The sequence below is a fragment of the Piliocolobus tephrosceles genome, chromosome 20, assembly GCF_002776525.5.
Source record: "Piliocolobus tephrosceles isolate RC106 chromosome 20, ASM277652v3, whole genome shotgun sequence".
In the NCBI taxonomy this organism is placed as follows: domain Eukaryota; kingdom Metazoa; phylum Chordata; class Mammalia; order Primates; family Cercopithecidae; genus Piliocolobus; species Piliocolobus tephrosceles.
Genome location: NC_045453.1, coordinates 57,111,535 through 57,121,960, shown reverse-complemented (window position 1 = coordinate 57,121,960; position 10,426 = coordinate 57,111,535). Strand labels below are relative to the sequence as shown.

General features: G+C 47.6%; 1 pseudogene; it reads right to left on the bottom strand.

The window, feature by feature from the left end:
• Positions 1–314: 314 nt before the first annotated feature.
• Positions 315–2,314, bottom strand: LOC111546503 (annotated as a pseudogene).
• Between the last annotated feature and the right edge of the window lie 8,112 nt (positions 2,315–10,426).

Below are 10,426 nucleotides of genomic sequence, written 5' to 3'. Positions count from 1 at the left end.
TAGTCAATTTGTGAGATTTCATTAACCTGCACACTTAAGTTTTTCTGTATGTATACTACAAAAGTTTTTTTTGTTTTTTTGAGATAGAGTTTCCCTCTTGTTGCCCAGGCTGGAGTGCAAAGGCACAGTCTTCGCTCACGGCAACCTCCACCTCCCAGGTTCAAGCATTTCTCCTGCCTCAGCCTCCCTAGTAGCTGGGATTACAGGCGCCCACACATGGACGGGTTTTCTCCATGTTGGCCAGGCTGGTCTCAAACTCCTTACCTCAGGTGATCCGCCCGTCTCAGCCTCCCAAAGTGCTGGGATTATAGATGTTAGCCATTGCGGCTGGGCTTGTTCCCTGTTTCAAACAGCTTGGTCTGTCTCTGAGGTGGGGCCTGGGGCACAAGAACAGGCTCAGGGACTTGAATGGGTCACAGGTGTCGTCTTCAGGAATGTGTGCCTTAGAAAAGAGGGATGTGTCTGGACTGCAGGATGTGAAGGTTTGAGTTTGAATATTTCTTTGATCCTAGAATAAATGGGTTATACAACTCATGCAGTCTTGGAGAGAAAAGGCATGGGGTCCCTGCCCTGCCTCTGCCTTGCTTAGTGACCTTGGGGAAATCATATAACCAAACTACACATAGGTTTCCTAGTATGTAAACTTGAGGCAATTTCGTTTACCCTATCCACTGCCTAGGTTGGTATGAGGATTAAATGAGGTAATTGATGTGAACGTGCTTCCTGCAGATTTTTTTATAGCCCTTTACAAATACCATATAAGTTGGGCCGGGCGCGGTGGCTCAAGCCTGTAATCCCAGCACTTTGGGAGGCCGAGACGGGCGGATCACGAGGTCAGGAGATCAAGACCATCCTGGCTAACACGGTGAAACCCCGTCTCTACTAAAAACTACAAAAAACTAGCCGGGCAAGGTGGCGGGCGCCTGTAGTCCCAGCTACCCGGGAGGCTGAGGCAGGAGAATGGCGTGAACCCGGGAGGCGGAGCTTGCAGTGAGCTGAGAACCGGCCACAGCACTCCAGCCTGGGTGACAGAGCGAGACTCTGTCTCAAAAAAAAAAAAAAAAAAAAAACAAATACCATATAAGAAGCCTAATCTAGCTGTAGAACTGAGCCCACAATTGGTTTTTGAGCCATAGTATCAAACATTCAGTCTTTCCCTAGGTGATATTTTTCCATTCTCTATTTTTGATAAGGTCTCTAGTTTGTAAAGTCACTTGGAATTTGGGTCCTTTGTGCCCAGATGGTTGGCTGCACCACTCACTCACCTCCTGTAAGTTAGGACAGCCACTCTTCATTGGTCATGTGCTACCTGGCAGGCACTGAGCTAGAATCACTGACAAAACGATGGATAAGAAACTTACTGGGCAGGGCGCGGTGGCTCACACCTGTAATCCCAGCACTTTGGAAAGCTGAGGTGGGTGGATCACCTGAGGCCGTGAGTTTGAGACCAGCCTGATCAACATGGAGAAACCCTGTCTCTACTAAAAATACAAAATTAGCCGGGCGTGGTGGCGCATGCCTGTAATCCCAGTTACACGAGAGGCTGAGGCAGGAGAATCGCTTGAACCCGGGAGATGGAGGTTGCAGTGAGCTAAGATCGCACCATTGTACTACAGCCTGGGCAACAAGAGTGAAAATCTGTCACAAAAAAATAAACAAATGAACACAAAGAAACTTATTGGCCAGGCACGGTGGCTCACGCCTATAATATCAGCACTTTGGGAGGCTTGAGGCAGGCGGATCACTTGAGGTCAGGAGTTCGAGACCAGCCTGGTCAACATGGTAAAACCCCGTCTCTACTAAAAATACAAAAATTAGCCGGGCATGGTGACAGGCGCCTGTAGTCCCAGCTACTTGGGAGGCTGAGGCAGGAGAATTGCTTCAACCCAGGAGGTGGAGGCTGCAGTGAGCCAAGATCACGACACTGCACTCCAGCCTGGGCGAGAGAGCAAGAATCCATCACAAAAAAAAAAAAACAACAACAAAAAAACAGACTTACTAGGTCTGCCCCCAGTGAGCCTGCATGCTGGTAGGTATGGGAAGACTGAAGAAGGACTGGGTGAGGTGTCTCAAAAAAGTTATTTGAGACGATGCCATCAGCATTGGACAATCGGAGAATAGATCATCTCACTTGCCCATCCTTCAAATGGCCCCACCGAGAGCATAGGTTTTAAACTCGCCATTAAACCTGCTCATGACCTTGCCAACCTCAGCCACATTTATCTGGATGGAGGGGTAGTCTTTGATGCTGATGATGCAGTTGCTGGTGGAGCATTTCATACACGTCCACAAACTCACTAGCATTATTCTGCATGTTGAGGCCACACCTGTTGCCACCACAACGCATATGAGCAGAGAAAGCACATAATTATTTTTTGTTTATTTCTTGGCTGCCACCTCATGTCTTAGAACACAAGTCCACCGAGCACCAGGAGCCTCACCAGGTGTTGCTTATGCAGTGAGTTATCTTCTGTCTTCCCATACCTACCAGCATCTGGGCTCTTATATGCTTCCTCTCAGCCTCCCAAAATGTTGGGATTATAGGTGTGAGCCACTGTGCCTGACCTCAAATAACTGTTGACTGGAAAGAATATTGAATGTGGACTATTTGTCATAAATAAATAGTGAAAACCTAAAAACAATAAAAATTATTACTATGTTAGTGATAAATTTAAAAAGAACAAGAGGAACAGGCTTTGATCAAAGTTGGGAGGCAACTTAGGTAAGATGATAAAGGATGAAGAATGGGAGGCAACTTAGGTAAGATGATAAAGGATGAAGAAGGTGACATTATTGCTGAGACTCATCCAAGCCAATTATGCAAAGACCTGGGAGAAGAACATTTCAGGAAGTGCAATGGCAAGAGCAAAGGTCCTGAGGCAGGAAAGAACTTGCGAGTTCGAGGAATTGAAAAGCAGTCAGTGTGATTGGAACGTGGAAGATAGGAGCAAGAATGGGATGAGATGAGATTACAGAAGAGGTAATGAAAAGGCCAGGAAAAGCAAGGCTCCTAAATATGATGGGGAGTGGGTAAAGGGTGTGAGCAGGGGTTTATGTTTTGCTGTCGTTCCTGTTACAGGGTCTCACTCTGTCGCCCATTCTGCAGTGTGGTGGTGTGATCATGGCTTGCCTCGAACTCCTGGGCTCAAGCGATTCTCCCACCTCAGCCTTCCTAGTAGTTGGGACTACATGTGCATGCCACCACACCTGGCTTAATTTTTAATTTTTGTCCAGATGAAGTGTCCCGGATTCTGCTGAAAGCAAAATACAGAGCAACAACAACAACAAAATAGAAAGAAAGAGGCCAGGCGTGGCGGCTCACACCTGTAATCTCAGCCCCCACGCCCAGCCTCAAGATTAACTTTAAAGACAGGCCGGGTGTGGTGGCTCATACCTGTAATCCCAGCACTTTGGGAGGCCAAGGTGGGCAGATCACCTGAGGTCAGGAGTTCGAGACCAGCCTGGCCAGCACAGTGAAACCCTGTCTCTACTAAAAATACAAAAATTAGCCAGGTGTGGTGGCACATGCCTATAGTCCCAGCTATTCAGGAGGCTGAGGCAGGCGAATCACTTGAACCCAGGAGGCAAAGGTTGCAGTGAGTTGACATCACACCACTGCACTCCAGCCTGGGTGACAGACCGAGACCCTGTCTCAAGAAAAGTAAAAATAAAAAAAGATAATACTGACAGTGCTTGCTAATAGGCTATATGTGGAAGATGAAAGAAAAGATAGCTTCATGGTTTGGAGTTGAGTGGCCAGGTGGATGAGGGGCCATTTTACAGATCAGGGGCATGAAGGGAGATGCAGCTGTGATAGGGGACAGCCTAGGAGACTTCCATGTGTGACAACCCCAGAGGGATCGTTGGGTAGGAAGTTCAATATCTGCATCCAGATTCATTCACACAGGCACAGGGAGGAGACTGGGCTAGGGTTATGGTTATATACAAGGGAGTCATCAACAGTATGTGATATTTAAAGCCCAGAGATTCAAAAGGATCATCTAGGGAGAGCGTGCAGATGGAGAGCACTGAAGCTCAGGAAGGAGCCCCTGGGAACTCCTTCAGCAAAGGAGACTGGGAGTAAGCGGAGAGAGAATAGTGCGTGGAGAGAACACCAGGTGCTGGAGGACACCATCTTCATCATTGACAGGGACACTTCACCAATAACACATCCACAGAAATTAGTAGTCACCCAGATAAAGGGAGTAAAGAGGAAAAGGACAGTGCAAAACTGGGTTCATGGCAGGGCAAGGTAGCTCACACCTGTCCTCTCAGCACTTTGGGAGGCTGAGGCAGAAGGATTGCTTGAGTCCAGGACCTTGAGATTAGTCTGGGCAACATAGGACGACCCCGTCTGCTTCTCTTTAAAAAAACAAACAAAAAAAAATTGTTTTGTTTTATCTTGCTCTTTTTATTTTTTAATTTTGTTCCATATTTTGCTCTCTCAGCAGAACCAGGGAGAGCCCATCTCAACAAAAATTTAAAAATTAGGCCAGGCGCAGTGGCTCATGCCTGTAATCTCAGCACTTTGGAAGGCCGAAGCAGGTGGATCACTTGAGGTCACAAGTTCAAGACCAGGCTGGTCAACATGGTGAGACACTGTGTCTACTAAAAATACAAATCAGCCAGGTGTGGTGGCACATGCCTGTAATCCCAGCTACTCGGGAGGCTGAGGCAGGAGAATCTCTTGAACCCGGAAGGCAGAGGTTGCAGTGAGCCAAGACGGCATGACTGCATTCCAGCTTGGGAAACAAAGTGAGACTCTGTCCCCATCAAAAAAAAAAAAAAAAAAAGATTGGGTGCTGTGGCTCATGTCTGTAATCCTAGCACTTTGGAAGGCTGAGACAGGTGGATCACCTGAGGTCGGGAGTTCGAGACCAGCCTGACCAGCAGGGCGAAACCCTGTCTCTACTAAAAATACAAAATTAGCTGGGTGTGGTGCTGCGTGCCTGTAATCCTAGATACTCGGAGACTGAGGCAGGAGAATTGTTTGAATCCAGGAGGCAGAGGTCGCAGTGAGTCAAGATTGCACCACTGCACTCCAGCCTGGGTGACAAGAGCGAAACTCCATCTCAAAAAAATAATAATAATAAAATAAAATTCCCCAGAAGCAGATCTGAGATAAAGGTTTGTTGTGAGTGATATATAAAGGAAAGGCTCCCAAGAGAAACTGGTAAGGGAGTGTCTTTCTTGCTGCCTTGGATGATCTTGAACTCCAGAACTCAAGAGATCCTCCTGCCTCCCAGAGTGCTAGGATTACAGGTGCATGCTGCCACGCCTGTCCTGGTAAGGGAATTTCTCAGCAGTAAGGAAAGTAGAATAGGAAAGGAGAAGGAGCTAAAAGGAGGGTGATGGGCTGGGTGTGGTGGGTCACACCTGCAATCCCAACACATTGAGAGACCAAGGCAAGTGGATCACTTGAGCCCAGGAGTTCAGCGCTGCAGTAAGCCATGATTGCACTGCTGCACTCCAGTCCGAGTGACAGAGTGAGACCTTGTCTTAAAAAAGAAAAAAAGAGAGATGGGTAATTTTAGGTAAGGTCTCAGCCTTAGCCTGATCTGCATGGAGTTCTGGAGAACAAATTGTATCTTCAAGTTTGTTCCTACTCACGGCAAGGGAGCTGGGCCTCATATCACAGCACTAATCAGTCAAGACAAGTAAGACAGTAAGGCAGTCAGCTCCCAACCTCTCTGTGTTTTTAGGCAGAGCAGTTCAAGTAGCCTGAGGACAATTCTTCAAAGAGAATATAAATGTAAGCCTTTGGAAACAAAAGCTCAGAGAATCCAGGGCGGTGATCCACAGAAATGGTCATGGGACCTTTCGGCATGTGGAGGGTGTACCTGGAGTGTCCACTGATGCTCCATGTAGGCATTTAAAGGGTTTCTTAGGGGCCAGGCTCAGTGGCTCATGCCTGTAATCCCAGTACTTTGGGAGACCGAGGCTGATGGATCACCTGAGGTCAGAGTTCGAGACCAGCCTGGCCAACATGGCAAAACCCTGTCTCTACTAAAAAAAAAAAAAAAAAAATATATATATATATATACAAAAAAAAAAAAATTAGCCAGGCATGCTAGCGGATGTCTATAATCCCAGCTACTCAGAAGACTGAGGCAGGAGAATCACTTGAACCCAAGAGGTGGAGGTTGCAGTGAGCCAAGATGGCACTATGGAGGGTGGAGAGGTGTGGGAAGAGACAGATGGAAAGAAGACTCCTGAAAAGATTAAACAAAAGTATGGGTGGGAAGTGATGAATTAATTCTGTGGCAGTGGGGACAGACAGGAAGAGCCAGACTGGAAAAAAAAAACCCAGCTACACGAGCTTGGAAAAGTTACTTAGCCTCTCTGGGCATCAAATTATTCACCCGTAAAATGGGTCAATTACAATAATAGTGAAAAAATAATAATAGTAAGGCCGAGTGCGGTGGCTCATGCCTGTAATCCCAGCAGTTTGAGAGGACAAGGCGGGTGGATCACCTGAGATCAGGAGTTCGAGACCAGCCTGGCCAACGTGGCAAAACCCCGTCCCTACTAAAAATACAAAACTTAGCTGGGTGTGGTGGCATGCACCAGTAGTCCATCCCAGCTTCTTGAAAGGCTGAGGCCGGAGAATCGCTTGAATCAGGGAGGTTCCAGTGAGCCAAGATCGTGCCATTGTACTCTAGCCTGGGTAATGGAGACTCAGTCTCAAAAAATAAAAAATATTAAAAAAAATGATAGTGGTAGTGACATTTATTGAGTACTTTACTGTGATCCAGCTACAGACTGTTCCAAAGACTTTGCAACTGTTATTTTTGCTTAATCCTCGTAACAACCTATGAGGTAGGCACGTTTATTGCCCCTATGTGACAAAGGGAGACAGTGAGTCTCAGCGAGGTTAGTAATTTGCCTCGGTGCAGTGGCTCGTGCCTGTAATTCCAGCACTTTGGGAGACCCAGGCAGGCAGATCACTTGAGCCCAGGAGTTCAACACCAGGCTGGGCAACATAGCAAGACTCTGTCTCTACAAAAATTACAAAACAAATTAGCTGGGCGTGGTGGTGAACGCTTGTAGTCCCAGCTACTCAGGGGGATGAGGGTTGCTTGAGCCCGGGAGGTCGAGGGTACAGTGAGCCATGTTCAAGCCGCTGCACTCCAGCCTGGATGACAGAGTGAGACCCTGTCTCAAAATAAAGAAATCAATAAACAACTTGCTTGAGGTCCCACAGGTAGTCCTTTCCTCAAAAGATTGTGGGAAACACTAAATGGCAGCCATAAGTAATAATTATTGGCTGGGTGCAGTGGCTCACACCTATAATCCTTGCACTTTGGGAGGCCAAGGCAGGAGGATCCCTTGAGTCCCAGAGTTTGAGACCACCATAGGAATTATAGTAAGACCCCCATCTCTGTTGATCTGGAACTATTTTCACTAAGCTTTGAAATTTCCCATCAACCTGAATCTCCATCAACACGCACTAATCCTGCTGACTTTGTTCTCATTCTCGCCACCCTTGTACTCCCCTCCCCTCCACACTCCGCCTCCCTCCAGGAATCCCTGACTTCTACCACTCCTCAGCCTCCTCTACGCTCTTTCTCAAAGCTGCCCTCTAGGGGCAGCACCGTGGCTCACCCCTGTAATCCCAGCACTTTGGGAGGCCAAGGCAGGCAGATCACTTGAGGTCAGGAGCTCAAGACCACCCTGGCCAATATGGTGAAACTCTGTTTCTACTAAAAAGACAAAAATTAGCAGGGCATGGTGGCACATGCTGTAGTCCCAGCTACTTAGGAGACTGAGGAAGGAGAATCGCTTGAGCCCGGGAGGAAAAGGTTTCAGTGAGCCAAGACTGTGCCACTGCACTCCAGCCTGGGCCACAGGGCAAGACTCCTTCTCAGTATAAAAAAAAAAAAAAAAAAAGGGCCGGGCGCAGTGGCTCAAGCCTGTAATCCCAGCTTGAGGAGGCTGAGACGGGCGGATCACGAGGTCAGGAGATCGAGACCATCCTGGCTAACATCCTTGTAATCCCAACTTTGGGAGGCTGAGACGGGCGGATCACGAGGTCAGGAGATCGAGACCATCCTGGCTAACACGGTGAAACCCCGTCTCTACTAAAAAAATACAAAGAAAAACTAGCCGGGCGTGGTGGCGGGCGCCTGTAGTCCCAGCTACTCGGGAGGCTGAGACAGGAGAATGGCGTAAACCTGGGAGGCGGAGCTTGCAGTGAGCTGAGATCCGGCCACTGCTCTCCAGCATGGTCGACAGAGCGAGACTCCGTCTAAAAAAAAAAAAAAAAAAAGAGAAAGAAAAAAAAAAAAAAAAAAAACCCTCTACTCCTTTGATTCAACCATAGCAATAATTTCCCCAGTTTATTAACAGATACTATTTACTGATGCCATCAATGTTGCCAGAGTGCTTACTTCCAGTTGGGGACTGTGCTAAGCCCGGTGGTACCTGAAGTCCTTGCTCTTTAGGGGGCTGCAATTAAAATAGAGTCAGGGACAAGTCAACAAATACAAAAGAGAGATCATTGCAAATTGTGACATAGGAATGAAATGGAGCAGGATGGCAGTGAGTAGAGGTGGGTGCCATGTTTGGTGAAGCATCAGGGAGGCCCTCTTTAAGGAGGCACCTTGGCCCTGGGACCAAGAAGAGGCAGGTGTGCAAAGACCTTGAAACGGAGCAGAGGGAAGCATGAGTCAGAAAGCCCTAAGGAGGAAGCGCAAGGTTCCTAGCCCTGTGCCATGTGCCATGTGCTTTACATAAAACTTTTCCTTTTCCTGCTAGTAAATCCTGTCCTTTCCGTGACTTAATACTCCCTTTCAATCTTGGCTCCTCTCTTCTTCCTGTAGGTGGGGCACCACGGTAGCTGCCCAGAGCCCGGGAGGTCAGCCATAACCCAGCTCCAAAGGTGCAATAGCCACCCTTTTTTGAGTGTTACTATAATCAAACATAGAGCATGAGTGTTACTACACTTAAACATAAAGCATGAAGGTCTTAGGCCAACAAGAAGTTGTGGCCAGTGGATCAAAGCCCAAGAACAGTCTTCTATACTATTAGTACTTCATTTTATTGTTGAGGCTCAATTGACAATTTGTGCATCTGGATGAATTTCTATCCCTGTATACACCCATGAGACCACCACGGTGTTCAACATATAGCGTTTCCATCACTCGAGAAATTTTCCTCATGCCTCTTCCCAGTTAGTACCTTCCTGAGAGGTGGTCATTTTTTTTTTTACATTTTTCACCAGTTTTGTGTTTGTTTATTTGTTTGTTTTGAGACAGAGTCTCACTCCGTCACCCGTGGGCAGATCACAAGGTCAAGAGTTCAAGACCAGCCTGGCCAACATGGTGAAACCCTGTCTCTACTAAAAATACAAAAATTGCCGGGCGCGGTGGCTCAAGCCTGTAATCCCAGCACTTTGGGAGGCCGAGACGGGCGGATCACGAGGTCAGGAGATCGAGACCATTCTGGCTAACACAGTGAAACCCCGTCTCTACTAAAAAATGCAAAAAACTAGCTGGGCGAGGTGGCGGGCGCCTCTAGTCCCAGCTACTCGGGAGGCTGAGGCAGGAGAATGGCATGAACCCAGGAGGTGGAGCTTGCAGTGAGCTGAGATCCGGCCACTGCACTCCAGCCTGGGTGACACAGCGAGACTCTGTCTCAAAAAAAAAAAAAAAAAAAATACATAAATTAACCAGGGCCGGGTGCGGTGGCTCATGCCTATAATCCCAACACTTTGGGAGGCCGAGGTGGGTGGATCACGAGGTCAGGAGATTGAGACCATCCTGGCCAACATGGTGAAACCCCGTCTCCACTAAAAAATACAAAAATTACCTGGGTGTGGTGGTGCATGCACCTTTAGTCCCAGCTACTCAGGAGGGCAAGGCAGGAGAATTGCTTGAACCAGGAGGCGGAGGTTGCAGTGAACCAAGATCACGCCATTGCACTCCAGCCTGAGCAACAGAGCCAGATTCTGTCTCAAAAAATAAAATTAAATTAAAAAAATAACAAAGACATTCTCCTATGCAACCGCAGTATCACACATAGGAAATTTATCATTGTTAAATTAGCACTGGTCTCTAATATTCAGTCTACATTCAAATTTCTCCAATTGTCCCAATAATGTCCTTTGTAGATTTGTTTTCTTTTGTTTTCTTTTCTTTTTTTGTTTTTTTGAAACAGAGTCTCGCTTTGTCGCCCAGGCTGGAGTGCAGTGGCGCGATCTCGGCTCACTGCAAGCTCCACCTCCTGGGTTCATGCCATTCTCCTGCCTCAGACTCCCAAGTAGCTGGGACTACAGGCACCTGCCACCATGCCTGGGTAATTTTTTGTATTTTTAGTAGAGACAGAGTTTCACCGTGTTAGCCAGGACGGTCTCGATCTCCTGACCTCGTGATCCGCCCGCCTCGGCCTCCCAAAGTGCTGGAATTACAGGTGTGATTCACCGCGC